Source organism: Giraffa tippelskirchi, chromosome 9 (assembly GCF_054371585.1).
Source record: "Giraffa tippelskirchi isolate mGirTip1 chromosome 9, T2T-mGirTip1v1.2.pri, whole genome shotgun sequence".
NCBI lineage: Eukaryota > Metazoa > Chordata > Mammalia > Artiodactyla > Giraffidae > Giraffa > Giraffa tippelskirchi.
In genome coordinates, this window is record NC_137283.1 from 41,760,384 (window position 1) to 41,777,472 (window position 17,089).

Consider the following 17,089-nt stretch of genomic DNA (forward strand, 5'->3'; position numbering starts at 1 on the left):
ACACCAGGAATCAGGGGCCACCATACCCAGTTTTCTGCCAAGGGCTAGGAGATGGAAAGTGGCAGCCACTATGCAAAACACTGAAGTTCTCAAAAATCTGCCATCCTCTTTCTTCATTAAGCACTCCCCTGGATGCTGTGTTTGCCCAGACTCCAGAATTCCAAAATAATTGCTTCAGTCATGCTCCTTAACAGTCATCTTGGGGAAGAAACCAATTTTTGGAGCTTCCTCCTCCATCATTTTTTATGGCGTCACTCCAAGAGTCCCTAATCTATAATAATAGCTACCATTTGTTGACTGCCTGCTATGTGCAGGCACTTCTGATCTTCACAACAATCCTACCAAATAGCTATCACCATCTCCGTTTTATAGATTAAGAAACTGAGACTTGAGTTTATTAAGTAGATTGCCATGATCACAGAGATACTGCAGATCTGACAGTTATTCTCTCAAAATCTCCACACTGCCTTCCTTCTTTCCTACTTAGACTAAACACTCGCTGGTCTTTAAGTCCAAATTCATGAAATCCCACTTCATGAAGTTTTCTTGAACCAATCAGAATAGGAAGAGTCAATTTCCCCTCTAATTACACCATTAATACAAATCACTTAATCTATCTGATGTTTACTTGGCACCTGTCTGGAGAGACTACACACCCATAAAATCAAATGTGGAGCAACTCTACAATGAGAATAAATTCAGAGAGTATGAATTAAGTATCAAAATCCTAAGAGGTTGGTGAGAAAATAAAGTTATACACAGTAAGCTGCTAATGAGGCACTTAAGAGTGAGGGAAGTGATCTGAATGAATGGTGAGGAGAAGGAGGAGATGGAGGAAGAATAGGTATTACAGTACATATATATATATACACACACACACACACACACATATATATATACACATACACACACATACACACACACACACATATATATATATACACATACATATATATATATTTAAGACCCAGTCTCAGAGGGTAACCAAAATCAAAGGAAAAAGTGGGGAAATGTAAGAGTGAAGTTATAAGAGAGGGCCTTGCGCATTGTACTTAGGAGTCCAGATTTCTTCAGACAGAAGCCACTGCTAAAGGATTTGATGAAAATACTATTTTAGGGAGATTATTCCAAAAGCTCTGATAATCGAGCATCTGTGTGTAGGATGAACTGTAGCGGGAGTCACTAGAAATAGGGAGATCCATAACTTGTACTTTTTTGCCACCAACCGTTTAGTTATTTCTTAGAGTACACAAACTTAGTTTATATGCATGTTCAATATGGATTTGTTTATATAACTTTCCTGGCTTCCTGACTAGCAAAGCACCACATGTTTCAGAGGCTGGAATTTTTAAGTTGTGCCACTGAAGGGGGAAATATAAAGTTTTATTCACATGCTATAGGGAAACACAAAAGTGGTAAAAATGTTCTCACCAAAATGAAATCTCCCAAGTACAACTAAAATGAACTTGTTGACATACACCCAAAGGTCTTACAAGTGTTATGAAATCACCAGGATTTTTTTCCATCTCCAAGTGACATCCAAGACACATTGTAAAATAATTCTTTCTTGCAAAGCCAGCCCACAGGAGAAAGAGAAAGCAAAAGTATTTCTCTCTCTCTACACAAGAATCGGAGAAAGCAATGGCACCCCACTCCAGTACTCTTGCCTGGAAAATCCCATGGACGGAGAAGCCTGGTAGGCTACAGTCCATGGGGTCGCGAAGAGTCGGACACGACTGAGCGACTTCACTTTCACTTTTCCCTTTCATGCACTGGAGAAGGAAATGGCAACCCACTCCAGTATTCTTGCCTGGAGAATCCCAGGGATGACAGAGCCTGGTGGGCTGCCGTCTATGGGGTCGCACAGAGTCGGACACGACTGAAGCGACTTAGCAGCAGCAGCAGCAGCACACAAGAACAGAGATAAGATTATGAAGAAATATCGAAGGTAGGAAGGAGGAATTTTTTGTAAAACATTACAAAACATACAAAACACAGCTAGAATGATGACACCTTTTAAAACAGACAAACAAAATTGTGACAATCCTTCATTGAGAATTTAAAACAAAGTACATTAGATTTCTCAGTAAGATGCAAAATAAACATATTATCAGAACATTAAAGTTCTGAGAGATGGCCATACTGAAAGCCAGCACCAATTCTAATTTGGAGGAGATTAACCTATTTCCTACATCCCCAAACTGATGGGTTGACAGACAAATCCTGATTATTTTCTCCTCTCGGTGTGTTAACCACAGCAAGATGCATTCAACTTTGTCTTTGAAGCTCATACTGAGATAATTAAAGAACATATACTGATCCCAAACTCAATCTTTTAGACCCCAGGAGATCTTTACCTCAAACAACATAAAAGTACCTAAAATAAAAATGTATTTATTAAAATACCACATATTTTAGCATATTAAGGATAGAGCAAATGGATATTGTGATACTTTAAATACACAATACTCTGACAAAAATTTATAGGTCATGATTTTCCTCACAAAATGTTAGCTTAAATCATCTTGAAATCAGCTGAAATAATAAAATAACTGCACCTCCACTCTATTTCTGATAGTTAAAAAACCTCACCCAAAGAATAACAGTCTTGTTTGCCACAAAATGAAATCATTGTGATCACATCTATGTAAAATATAGAACAAGGCAACTACATTTAAAGGATGTAGCCCCATATATTGTTTACTAATGCAAACTATGGGAGCAATCTTAGGACAGTTGATAATGATTTATATTGTCACTAGGAGGTAGGGGAGAGGGAGAAAGTAAGATGTTTTTTCCATTAAAGACTGGCAAAATTGACAAAACAGGATCTAGATCTTATTTAGGAAAAGGAAAAAACCCAAAAAACTGCCCCCACACAAAACAGTTTATTTGGCAAACAAATTCAATGGAAATGTTAAAAGACGCAAATAGTACATCTGCCCCCCCCAAAAGAACATTCCCAACTTTTAAAAATGCTTAAAAGGTAATGAAAATAACTATGATGGCCTTTTCCATTCTTTAAGTACAACCATTCAGATTGGCATATAATTTCAATGTTTAAGGCACCTTGTTCTTTACTCGTGTCTTCCCACCTTTAGTGACAGTTAATTCTTCAAGAGATTTGTCTCCTCAAGGCTTTGACAATTCATACTTCCATAGGTAAGTTCTTTAAAAATTATAATAATTCTACTTTGAAAGAGAAAAGGTAACAAAGTAACTGATGGCTATAAGTAAATATATAGAAATATAGTGATGCAATTTATGAAATAATCTTTTTGGCTGACATGGGACATGACTATTGGGACCAAAGAAAATAGTGCAAAGGCTCCCATTTTTCTGCCCACACATGATTCAGGTAGTCAAACATCATCCATTCCCAATATCTCTCATGACATCCTCTGTTTCTCAGGACATGTAGGTAATGCCCCCAGCTAACAGTCACTAACTCTTTTTTAAATTTTGAACTGAAATTTAATAATAGAAAGTATCACATTCAAATTCCACCTCCACCTATGGTTAAACACAAGGCCTGAAACATTTTTTTTTTCCCCATAGTTTTAAAAACCCAAAGTTAAAGCTGTTAGGAAGTTTTCTTTTAAAAGGATCATTGCTTTCTTTCACTATCATGAAAGGCAACATCCCTTATATCCAGAATTCACCTGTGTGTATGGAAATTTTAGTCACAGAGCAAAACCAAAGAAAAGTTAACAAAGAAGAGTTAATTGTTCAATAGTATCAAAAGGACACCACATAATTTACAATAAGTATGAGCTTTTGCTGCTGCTGCTAAGTCTCGTCAGTCGTGTCTGACTCTGTGCAACCCCATAGACGGCAGCCCACCAGGCTCCGCTGTCCCTGGGATTCTCCAGGCAAGAACACTGGAGTGGGTTGCCATTTCCTTCTCCAGTGCATGAAAGAGAAAAGTAAAGGTGAAGTCGCTCAGTCATGTCCAACTCTTAGCGACCCCATGGACTGTATGTAGCCTACCAGGCTCCTCCGTCCATGGGATTTTCCAGGCAAGAGTACTGGAGTGGGGTGCCATTGCTTTCTCCGATGAGCTTTTGAGTGCTTACCATTTGATTGTATAAACTACTTTCCATGCCTTTTTCCACTTACTCTTTAAAATAGTAAAATAGCAGAGATGTTTTATTATCCCAATACCACATATAAAGAAATTAGGGCTTAAATAGGTTCACTACCCTGCCAAAGGGCCACCTCTCAAGCTCGTAACGGGAAGAAATGTACATTCAAACTTTTTAATCTCAACCATTCTGCTAGGCTACTTATGTTTGTCTGATTCTTTAATACCCACTATGCATAATGTTTCTACCAACCATCATGTGAAATAGGACTGATTTTGCTCATTTTATAGATCAACAGGTTGAGGCTGAAACACAAGTAACCTATCTAAGTAATCTATCTACAGTCACAATAAAATAATAAAACAGCAATCAGACCTTGTGATGCCAAACCATCAGGAAAGGTAACCTTTCAAAATTTCTTTCAGAAATGCATTCACTACCTCCTTCTACCACCTGTATCCTAATCCTAATAAATTTGAGTTTCCTACCTTCCATGTCTATGGCAGATTAAAAGGGAACAAGCATTTGCTTATGGCAGAGATTACGGCAGGCACTTTACACACATGACCTTAAGTGAACTTCAGAATACCATGAAATAAGCAGTATCCCATATGAACAGGGTAAGAAGTTAAATTAAGACTGGCTCTGACATACACACACTACTATATATAAAATAGGTGACTAATATAATAGCCTACTGAATAGCACAGGGAAATGTACTCAATACTCTGTAATGGCCTATATGGGAAAAGAATCCTTCCTCACAAAAAAAAAAAAAAAAAAAGAGCGGGTATATGTAAAACAGATTCACATTGCTGTACACCTGAATTTAACACAACACTGTAAATCAACTACGCATGAGTGCTCAGTCATGTCCGACTCTTTGCGACCCCATGCACTGTAATCTTTCAGGCTCCTCTGTCTATGGAATTCTCCAGGCAAGAATATTGGAGTGGGATGCCATTTCCTTCTCCAGGGGATCTTCCTGATCCAGGGATTGAACTTGCATCTCTTGTGTCTCCTGCATTGGCAGGAGGATTCTTTACCACTGCACCACCTGGAAATCAACTATATTCTAATAAAAATTATTAAAAAAATTTTAAAAAAGAAGTTAAATTATATGCCCAAAGAATACACAGAAAGTAAGAACAGCAAACAAGATCTATCAGACACCTCATGACCATGGCAAATCACCTGAAGATCAAGATAAGTGATACCCCTTTTATCTCAGTGATATCCCCAGCCCTTAACAAAATGCCTGCTGAAGAGATATCAAACAAGTAATTTAAATAAATATTTTATGAGTGTGATATTTACAGCCTCCCAGACTCACTCCATCATTTACCCACCATTTCCTGAGCACCTCTGAACAGGAATTCAGCCATCAGCCATGTTCTAATAATAGAATGAACATGTGACTTTCCAAAGTCACTTACAGCAAATACAAACAGTAAGTATAATAAATACTATTGGTAGTAATAATGTCAGTAACCCCACAGGGCATTCAACATGTCACCAATTCCTACAAATTCTGATTCAGAAACACCTCTTAATTCCACACTGCCTCTCCCTCTCCTTTACTGTTCTAACCTAGGTCCATAACAGTTGCAAAGATGATGGCTATGATTCCACAGCCTCCACCCTCTACACTGATGCTAGATTTATTTCCTAAAACATACACCTGATCATTTTGTTTCCCTTTGTAAAATGGCTGTTGACCCTTTGCTGCCATCACAATTAAATCTAAGAGCTCTAATAACTTTTCAAATCTTTCAAAGTGACCTCAATCACCCTATCAAACTGGATTTTCCACTCTTCCTAAAAGTACCATCCAATCTATCCCTGCGTAACTACTAGCAATTTTCTACACAAGTCCCAGGTCTGATGCTTGAATATGCTGTGCTTGGACCCAAAAAGCCCTTGCTTGCACCCACCCACCCATACTCTTTACTTGTTAAAAGCCTCTTTTTCTTTCTGAAGCCAAATTTAAACATCTTAACAACAAGATTTCTCTTTCTGATAACATTTCTCACTAAACAATGCTACCCCTAAATCAGAGATCAAGGCTTTATTCTAGGTTAAGCTTCTAATTCCCAAACCTCTATGTCCATATTGTTCAGATCATACTCTGAAGAGCACTACTGATTCCATCTTTTCTAGTCTAAAACATTTAGTCCCTGTCAGAAAGTTCCAACAGACATAAGTAACAAATGACATTTTAAAATATATTATGAATAAATGAAATAATTCATGCTCTAGAATGGAAGCTGCTGAGCTTTGATATACAGTAGGATAGGCCAAACTGTATTACATCCAAATAACAATGTGCTATACATTAAACAGAGAAAACATTACAGGTGTGAGTTCAAGCTCCATCACCTAACTAATATACTGTGTGACCTTGAGCATGTTATTTAACCTCTCTGAGCAATCCTTTAGCTATAGAGTTATTTATAAATCCTTATTTATAAATTGAGGTTAGTATCAATATGTACCTCAGAGTGTTTGTTGTGAAGGTTAAATGATGTTAAGCATGTAAAGTATTTAGCACAGTATTTGTACATAGTAACTGTTAAACAAATGGCAGCTATTATTACTAAATTCATAGAAAATGCTCAAATATTTAATCACTTAGACTTTTTTCAGTCAGAGAACTGATGCAAGATTTTCCTTTATACCTTTTACTTATAACCTTTCTTAAGCTAAGGTTCTCAAAAATAATTTGCCAATTAATTACTTAAACAGTAAACAGCTGATAGAGATAAAAATAAATCAGTAACAGCTGAACTCTAACACATACAGATGTTAAAAATAGCATGCCATTGCCCCATTACCGGAGAAGGCAATGGCACCCCACTCCAGTATTCTTGCCTGGAAAATCCCATGGACAGAGGAGCCTGGTAGGCTGCAGTCCACGGGGTCGCAAAGAGTCAGACACGACTTCACTTTCACTTTCACTTTTCACTTTCATGCATTGGAGAAGGAAATGGCAACCCACTCCATTATTCTTGCCTGGAGAATCCCAGGGATGGGGGAGCCTGGTGGGCTGCCTTCTATGGGGTCGCACAGAGTCAGACACGACTGACGCGACTTAGCAGCAGCAGCAGCAGCCCCATTACACACAAATATTACCATAAATAACCACAACCTGTGCAAAGAAGCAGCTAAGTCTGTGTCTCACAGCATAGACTGAAAACCATGTATAAAAATATGAAACACATATCACAATATGGATCAAGGAATTCCCTAGTCAAAGTTGTATCAAAAGGGAATTACTACTCTCAGGTATATGTAAATACACTTAGAATATATTGCATAGTTTAGCAATCCATAGGTCATTTAACAGTGTGAACCAGCTTCTAAATAAATTAAGCAAGTGATATTTAACAGATGTCATAGTTTCATTTCTAAACCAGAGACCTACTACACTCCTGGCCCTGAGTGACAGAGTTGGAAGTCCAGTCAAGCAATGGAATAATGCTCACTGAAGACTATAATTCACTCAGCTCAAAACTCAAAATGCTCGTTAGGACACTGAGCAGCATATAAATTACTATGGCAGGGGCAGAGAGCTTCCCATTACACCCTTCTCATTTTTGGTTAAAAACAAAGAGAGAGAAAGAGACATGTACAGGAAAAGGGCGAATAAGCATCTCATTTCAAAACATTCAAGAGACCAAAACCTCAGGGAAGATGGACAATCATCAAAGTGGTCAATATCAGTCTGGCAAAGATTAAGAACAATGATATCTGGATCCGGCAAAAAATGTGGAGAAACAGCAGTCTTATACACTGGGAAGTATACTGGGCGTGTATGTACTGGCCATGATCCCTGCCCTTAAAATAAAGCAATGTTATAAAACTGGAAAAGCATTAACATCAACTTCTTATACAACACATACAAAAATGATAGCATAGGTACAGCACAAAATTTCCTGACAGTGGATGTAAAATATGAAAAAAAGAAGTCAAAAAGGATACCAAAGCTTTTGTGGATACCAAGTGACTTAGAAGGGTGTACAGGTGACCCTTGAACAACTCTGGAGTGAGGGGCACCAATCTTCCATGCAGTTGAAAATCCGAGTATACCTTCTAACTTATAGGCAGTCCTCTGTATACATGGTTGCTTCATATCTGTAGGTCCATATCCAAGGATTCAACCAACCATGTAGCACTGTTGTATTTACCACTGAAAAAAAATCTGCATATAAGTGGACCTACACAGTTCAACCTAATGCTGTTTAAGAGTCAATTGGGACTGCCCCTATGTGAACTGGGAGGGCTGAAGGTGGGACGGTTGTTTTTTTTTTTTAATTGAGCTGGGGAGATTATCAGGAGTTCAGTTTTGGACATATTAAATTTGAGATGTGTATTAGGTATTAGGTGGAAATGTCAAAAAGGGAGTTGGTTATGAACCTAGAGTCCAGGGAAAAAGTCTGGGCTTGAAATAAAATTTTGGTTGTCATCAGCATATACTAAAAAATTAAAGTCAAGAAATAGGATGAAATCATCAAGAAAGCAAGTAAAAATAGACAAGAGGACCAAGGACAGAACCTTGGAGCCGTCCAAAGTTTCTAGGCAGGGAGTTGAAGATCAAGCAAAGGAAACTTAATACATGGTCAGTGAAGTAGAGGAGAACCATGGGAAAGGGATATGTCCTGAAAGCCACTGTGAAAGATGTTTCCAGAAACATGGAAGAGATCAACTATGTCAAATGATGCTGAAAGATCAAGGAAGATTAGCCGCAAGAACTGACCAATAGAAACAGCAACCTGGAAGCCACCGACGACCTTGACAAGAACTGTGTGGATGTAGTGGAGAATGAAAGCCTTGCCAGAGTGATTCTAGAGAAAATGGAGGGAGGGGAATGAGAAAGAACACATACAGACAAATCTTTTTTAAGGAGTTCTGCTCTAAATGGAAGCAAAGATATGAGCAGTAGCTAGAAAGAAAAGTGGGAACTTCTCTGGTGGTCCAGTGGCTAAGAATTCGCCTACCAAAGCAGGGGACATGGGTTCTATCCCTGGTCCAGGAAGACCTCACATGCCATGGAGCAACTAAGTCCGGGTGCTTAGTGGACAACTACTGAGTACATGCTCTAGAGCCTGTGCACCACAACGAAGAGGAGCTCCCGCTCACTGCAACTAGAGGAAGCCCACACACAGCAATGAAGATCCAGGGCAGGCAAAAACAATAAACAGGTGAATAAATAAATTTCGTTCATGAAAGAAAAGTCAGGTCGAGATAATAATTTCTTAATAAGAGAAAAACTACACTGTGTCTTATACTAACAAGAACAGTCCAGTCAAGAAGAAGGGTACTCGGCCCAACTTTGAGGATTCGGAAACGGCTTCCTGAAGGAACTGTCCCATGCTGAGTCATGAAGGCTGATTAAGAGTGAATCAGGATGAGAGGGGAGGGGGCTGAAACAGCATCAACAGAGGTGAGAAATGACCTAGTGGGGCTGGGGGCGGAGGGTGGGATGGGGTAGGAATGGGAAGCAGAAGACTGAGAACAACAGGAAGACAGGCTGGAGAGGTAAGCATGTATCAAGCAGTACACTCTGTGTCATATAAATCATAGGGGACTTGCAACTAAAGGGTTTAGGTAGGTAAATACTAAGATCAACTGACATTTCACTCAGGGAGGGAATAGCTGGAGGGGTACTAGACTGAAAGAAGGGAGATCAGTTATTAACACCAGTGACGGTTATTGAATACAGAAATAACAAGGTCCTCAACTGGATGGTGTTGGAAGTAGTTAAAGGTATTTAGTGACAGATCTTATGTGATCAGTGATGAAAGCAGCAGTTTCTAGTGTGAGCTACTGGGCAGAAGATAATGCCATTACCTTAACTGGAACTACTGGGGAGGGGGTGGTGAATGATTCATTTTAATTTGGGGTATATTGTTTTTAGAGTCTCTATAGGGCATCCAAGTGAATAAATGTAAGCAGGCAGTGGGTAGAAAACTCACACCTTAGAACTCAAGATATCTGAGAGGCATGAGCACTTGAGTAGTAATTAAAATTATCATAATACATGTGATCCAAAAAACTTATGAGGAGACAAACAGCGACTGACTTTTTAGGAACATTAGCATTTTATGGAGAGTTAGTGGAGCAAATGCTTGAAGGAATTTCAGACAGAGCAATCAAAAAGCTATAGAAAAAAATAAGAAAAGATGTAACCAAGAGGCCAGGAAACTACCAAGGACTAATACCTCTATCCATTTATAAAGAGAGTATAGTGACCTGAATATGCTGGTAGGAATTAGGAGATCAAGAAAAATCCAATCACATTAACAGTCTGGGCTTTACAATTCTGTTGTATTAATTTTTCAAGTATTAGTACAATCCACAGGCCATGTCTTCTGAGGATCCTTAGTCAAGTCAATTTGAGTTGAAAAGAGTAAAGGAACTAAATACAGTTGAACCATTAACTCTTGTAGAAGATTATTTACAGTTTTAGTAGAATATTTATGGTTGCCCTATACAAAAAAAATCAGTAATGTATTTCTTTTTTTTTTTTTGAAATTTTTACTTTGTATTGGGGTATTACCAATGTTGTGATAGTTTCAGGTGAACAGCAAAGGGTAATGTATTTCTTAATAAGCAAAAAAATCATTGTCAAGTATAATAAAATGAATAGGAAAAATAGAAAAAAATGTTGGCCTTTTATCATGCCTGTTTCTTGATTGTTACATAATACTCCACCTAAAACTTTACATAAACTCAACTAACAATAAATCTTATGGCCTTACAAAACTTAAGGGAAAATATTAGCAATACAATAAAAATTCATCAGGAATGGAAAGAATTTCTAACATTGGAAGAAAAAAGATAAGATACAGGGGGAAGTAAACAGAGCAAAGATCAATTTCCGTTTCTTGATTTCAGCTGTGCTTTATCACTTTCGGGCAGACAGTCATACTAAAGCATCCCTTACTCCTGGATGGCTGTACTGTACTAACTGGGAATGACTCATAAAGTGTTCAGTCCCACCCATACAGAAGACCTCTGCAAAGAACTTTAAAAAAAGAAAAAAGAAAATCAAACGGAAGCATATTTTCAGATGAGCATCTAATATAAAAATCATTAAAGCATAGAAAAGATGTGACAGAATTATTACTTGCAATGAGAAAGTTAAAAGCATTTTCTTGGAGTGGGATGGGGGCAACTCCCAAGATGTGAGTCACAGGATTAAAGAACAATCAGATCCAGGATTTAGCCAAAGCTGGAAAAGCAGGATTCAGATCATATGCAGCTCTTTAGGCTAGAGAGGAAATTAAGAGCTGAGTTGGGTTAGCGCCTCCAGAGTCTGGGTGAATCACAGAGACACAGCAGAGAAGCATAGCCAGACTGGAATTCAGCACATAGGAGAAATCTGTAGCTGTTATCTTTTGGTTTATTTCCTCCTTATTAGTTTGCTATTAAAATATGTTAATTGCATTCAAAGAAGCTAAAATGAAAGTTAATTCAGAAACTTACTACTGGAAGGATGTGGACAGCTTTGCTGCATTGCTTTGAAGTTGCACCAGAACAAAACCCAAAGCTAACGTCGCTATCACCACCTTTCTAGCACTACGTGTTTTGATTTTGCTAATTTAATATAACCATCATTTTGTAAGATGTTTATTTCTGTAGTTACTAACAATGATGAGTGTCTGTTTACTACATATTTTCATCTTGAATGAACTAACTGTACAGTTCTTTGGTCTATCTACAAAAATCATGTTGACCTTTTATATTGGAAAGGGCATTTTGTGTGTCATATATATTCATTTTTCTGTCATAAATCAATGCAAATGATGCTCCATTTCCATTTCTATCATTTTTCATGGAACTAACGTTCTCAATGTTTATGTAGATCTTTTTTTTTTTGACTTCACTTGGTTTAAGGTTCTAGTAGTTGCTCAGGTACAAAGGAATCCGGAAGGGAGTTCCAGTACTGTACAGACATACTACATGTCTTAGAACCTTTCACCTACCTGACCCAATCATTCTGGTTTAACTCTTTTATTCTATTTAGATGTGTTTCTTCTCAAGTATGGTGCTATCATCCATTCTTTAAATGAAACATTTTTTTATGGCTAAGTAATGATATAAAATGTAATGGGCTCCAAGCAATTCTACAGCTAGGTATCTAGTCAACAGAAATAAAAGACACAAAGAACTGTACACAAATTTCCTAGCAGCACTGTTCATAATAATTTAGAGTTGGAAGTAATCCCAATGTCCACCAACCACCGAGTAAGATACATCAGCAATAAAATGAACTATTGATACATTCTATAAAAGAGAAGAACCTCAAAAACATAATGTTCAGTGAAAGAAGCCAGACACAAGTAAGAGCATATGCTGCTGCTGCTGCTGCTAAGTCGCTTCAGTCGTGTCCGACTCTGTGTGACCCCATAGACGGCAGCCCACCAGGCTCCGCCGTCCCTGGGATTCTCCAGGCAAGAATACTGGAGTGGGTTGCCATTTCCTTCTCCAGTACACGAAAGGGAAAAGTGAAAGTGAAGTCACTCAGTCGTGTCCAACTCTGAGCGACCCCGTGGACTGTAGCCCACCAGGCTCCTCGTCCATGGGATTTTCCAGGCAAGAGTACTGGAGTGGGGTGCCATTGCCTTCTCCCAAGAGCATATAGTATGATTTTATTTGAAATTTCTGGAATATGCAAATCTATCGAGGCAGAAAGCGGATCAGTAGTTGCCTAAGCCTGTATGTGAGATTGAGGACTAAATGTGAACAGGTACAAGAGAACTTTTTGGGGTAATGAAAATGTTTTACAGCTAGATTATGGTGATGGCTACAAAACTACAGATTTACCAAAACCCAATAACTTCAACGGGCTTCCCTAGTGGCTCAGACAGTAAAGATTCTGACTGCAATGTGGGAGACCTGGGTTTGATCCCTGGTTTGGGAAGATCCCCTGGAGAAGGAAATGGCAAACCACTCTAGTATTCTTGCCTGGAGAATCCCCATGGACAGAGGAGCCTGGCAGGCTACAACCCACAGGGTCACAAAGAGTTGGAGACGACTGAGCAACTAACATAACATAAATTAACTTCAAGTAAACTCAACTTACTTTTATAATGGGTAAATTTTATGGAATATACGCTATACTTCAATAAAACTTTTTAAAAAGCCAGTGAACAGTGGGAGGGTGAAAAGAATATACAAATATATAAAAGCACATATTAAATAACTTTGAAATACAAAAAAGTAAGGAATCAAGCTTGTAATTGATAATAGTATCAGAAAGTATTTTAAGTAATATTCAGTGCTTCCAAAAGTGACCTAAGAGAAACTTTTTCACAAGCTGATCATAGGAGCATAAATTGGCACAATCTGTTTGGAAAGCAGATTGGCAAAGTATACCAAGGGAGCTCTAAACCAATGTCCCCTTTGATTCACTTCTGAGAACTCAGTCTATACAAGTAATAAAAAAATATAAGTAAAGATCTAGGTATAAACATACTAAGCAAAGGAAAATTTATAATAGTTTTAAATGACAGAATCTGTTAAAACACTCAGCAGTGGAAGAACAGTTAAGCAAATTACAGCTCATTCATGAATATCATGTACTTTTTAAAAATGTCTGTGCCTGTGGCCCAACATAGAGCATGACACCATAGACTGATTACATTCAGGAGGAAGATCCTCTTAGAGGAAGAGATTCACTGTTTCCAGTGGGTCATGGCTAAGACCGCACTGGTGGCAACCTGTAACTTGGTAAATGATGGTACATTTGAAATTCAGAAATGTGATCTTCACGGCTAGAAAGAGGGCTCTCCTATCACAATAGTGCCTGTAGTCAAGAGACGCAAATGCTACCGGATGATACGGCCTGTTTGCCAATGGAATTAAACTGAAAATTATTCGTGGTTTCTGTCACTTATATAATAATGTCAAGTAGTTTGTGGGGGACTTGAGGTCAGGATAAATATCATAGACCATTTCATCACAGTCAATTGGGCTCATGACTTTCAACTTTATGTGTGGATTCTCTGTTGTAGAAACTTGCAGAGTGTACAGCACAAAGAGAAGGTTGTGCTAAGTGAAAATTGGGGTTAATACACATGTACACCAAGACCTCTCTGGGGACCAGGGCATCGTCAGAGCTCAGCTCCCCTTGGGAGCTTGTACTGGTCCGGCCTGTAAGCACAGTCATCCCTCAGTATCAACGGAGACTGGATGCAGAACTCCCACTGATAGATACCAAAATCCTCAGGGGCTCAAGTTCCTTATATAAAATGGTTTTGTATTTGCATATAACCTTACACACACCCTCCCGTACACTTTAAATCATCTCGTTGTTATTTAGTTGCTCAGTCATGTCCAAATCTTTTGTGAACCAACAGACTATAGCCCACCAGGCTCCTCTGTCCATGGTATTTCCCAGGCAAGAATACTGCAGAGGGTTGTCATTTCCTTCTCCAAGGGCTCTTCCCGACTCAGGGATCAAACCTATGTCCCCTGCACTGGCAGGCGGATTCTTTATTGCTGAGCCACTGGGGAAGTCCATTAAATCATCTCTAGAGTAATACCTAATACAATGTAAATGCTATGCAAATAGCTGCTGGTGCATGGCAAATTCGATTTTTGCTTTTGGAACTTTCCAGAACTTTTCCCCCCCTCATATATTTTCAATCTGTGGTTGGCTGAATCCATGGATGCAGAACCCATGGATAGGGAGGGCCAACTGTATAATGGAAAAAATGAGATCTGTTTGATTTTATATTTGAAACATAAAATATGGCAGCTTTGTGGAAATGACCATTTATTTTCATCTGGGAGAATAACCACTATGGAATGGGAGCATCTGTTGAGAGCAGCAGCCAGCAGTGATTACTACAAGAAAGGCAATTTTATTGCTGGGCTTACGTCAGATGGAATGGATGTGCTATGTGTCCAGGAAGCAACAAAGATTTCAGCTGCCTATTAGAGATCTGTACAGGGGATCATACTGATATAGACCAGCAGACTCACCATCATGAAGAGTCAGTTACCATACAAAAGAAGAAATACAAGAAGTAAGACAATGACTCTAATATGCTTCTCCAAAATAGAATAACACACAGCAATACTGCCAGTGTTGATGAATGAAAGGAAACTGATGTTGAAATGAAGAAAGGAATTGAAAGCACAGTCCAGTTTGCCACAGTTGACCCCAAATAACCTTTAGAAGAGCTAGGCCATCACTTCTACTCATTTCTACTACCTTCTGAAGTTTACAGATCAAGTGAAGACTGTAAATTTCTATTATGCCTCCAACAGAACATTCACGGTCAACTCTAAGAAACTTTGTGTTCTCAACTTTAAAAGAAATAAAACCCATGAAACAAACCAGCAAACAGTTTGTAAATGCGTTTATGCTATGCTAGAAAATTAAGTTTAAAAAGATCGAGGGAAATGTAATGGGATCCAAAGGTCCAGTGGCACAGTGAAAGGTACATCTCCCTCTGTCCCACAGTTTCCTGACTTCCCTCTACAGAGGCAAACATGTTACCAGTTTAGTCTCAATAAAAAAACTGAAATCTTAAAAAGCAAAACAAATCAAGAACACAAAAGACAATTCAAGATGCTTAAAGGAAACGCTCATAAACTTACATTCAAAAGAAAAAGAGAAATATTTTGCAATTAACATAAACCAAGTAGCAGAAGATACAAAAAGTATAGGCTTGGGGAATTGGGAGACGTTGAGTTAAACCCGTGGAAAGATAGAATAAGGTATTTGACATGCAGAATAGTAATTTTCTTATATCTATACTTATAAAAACAACTCATCCTAAAATAAAATCCAATTCGGAGGGCAGGCAGAGATCTCTCACTTTTGTCAGTGAGTCACAAAGCTGTCTCAAACTGATTCTATCCATCAAGCCAAAAGACACACCCACTCTCTTGTTACCAGAGTTATAGGTAGTTATGTTTAATGAACTAGTACAATTAGAGGAAACTATCTTATATTTGTTATAAGTAACAAATTGTATCAGTTAACTGTGGCAGTCAAACTACTCCTTTTGCTTCCTGGCAATGTTAACTTTATTAATTTATTCTCTAACAGAGAAATAATGACCTCTCACAGTGGGCTGCCTATTACTCCATGCAGAAAAGGAGACGGCGTCTAAAAATCTAAGAGTAAATGTATCAAAATACAAATTTCATCTTCATTTTGACTGCCATTGTAAACTGAGGTATCACAGAGTGATTTGTTCGCAGACAAAAATTTCCAAAGCAACGGGACAGCTGAGTCACTATTCACTAAAGGCTTAATTAAGTGTCTCATACAGTCAGCGAAAGAAAATGATATAATATTATAAAAGTCATCTATTTCTGTAGCCTCTGTTCAGAGTTCCAAAAATGAATCTCAATATGGTTGCTGATTCTGAAAGGGATTTTCACATACTCAAATTTACCTCTTAAAGCATTTGGGTACATTCTTTTTCTGGGGTTAAATTAAGTACCATCCATGTATCAATGGAGTTACACCAGAGGTGATGATCTACTAACTTCTGAGTTTACAATAAATTGTTAGCTTTTTCTAGAATGGGCAAGTCAATTGAGCTGTAACATTCCCTTGGGCTTTGTGACATTTCCTAAGTTTAAAATGAAACATCAGTTGAAGAAACATAGGTACAGTTTAGCAGACAATGAAACCTGATTACAAATAAAGCTGCACACATTAGCTTCAGAACAAAAAAAGTCAGAAAAAGCCATCAAATACAAGGTTTTTACTGCTGAAATGGTCTATAAAATATCCTCATGGATGAGATAATATAGGACCTCAAAGAAGCTGCGTGCACAAAACACAACACAAATAAGGCAAACTGAGGGTGGGGCCAAGGAGTCCAAAACACTCTGCTTCACAAATCAATGGGCTGCCCTGGTGGCTCAGACAGTAAAGAATCTGCCTGCAATGCAGGAGACTCAGATTCGATCCCTGGGTCCAGAAGATCCCGGGAGAAGGAAGTGCCAACCCACTCCAGTATTCTTGCCTAGAC

The 17,089-nt window shown here is 38.4% G+C and overlaps 1 protein-coding gene and 1 pseudogene across 47 annotated transcripts in view; one reads left to right on the forward strand and one right to left on the reverse strand.

Annotated features, from left to right (window-relative positions):
• The window catches only part of SLMAP (sarcolemma associated protein), a 149,540-nt gene that overhangs the window by 94,615 nt on the left and 37,836 nt on the right, over positions 1 to 17,089 (reverse strand). The gene's annotated exons all lie outside the window — the stretch shown is intronic.
• Positions 14,366 to 15,386, forward strand: LOC145520829 (pyruvate dehydrogenase E1 component subunit alpha, somatic form, mitochondrial pseudogene; annotated as a pseudogene). Its single transcript, XR_014064847.1, has one exon. The product of XR_014064847.1 is annotated as a pyruvate dehydrogenase E1 component subunit alpha, somatic form, mitochondrial pseudogene (transcript).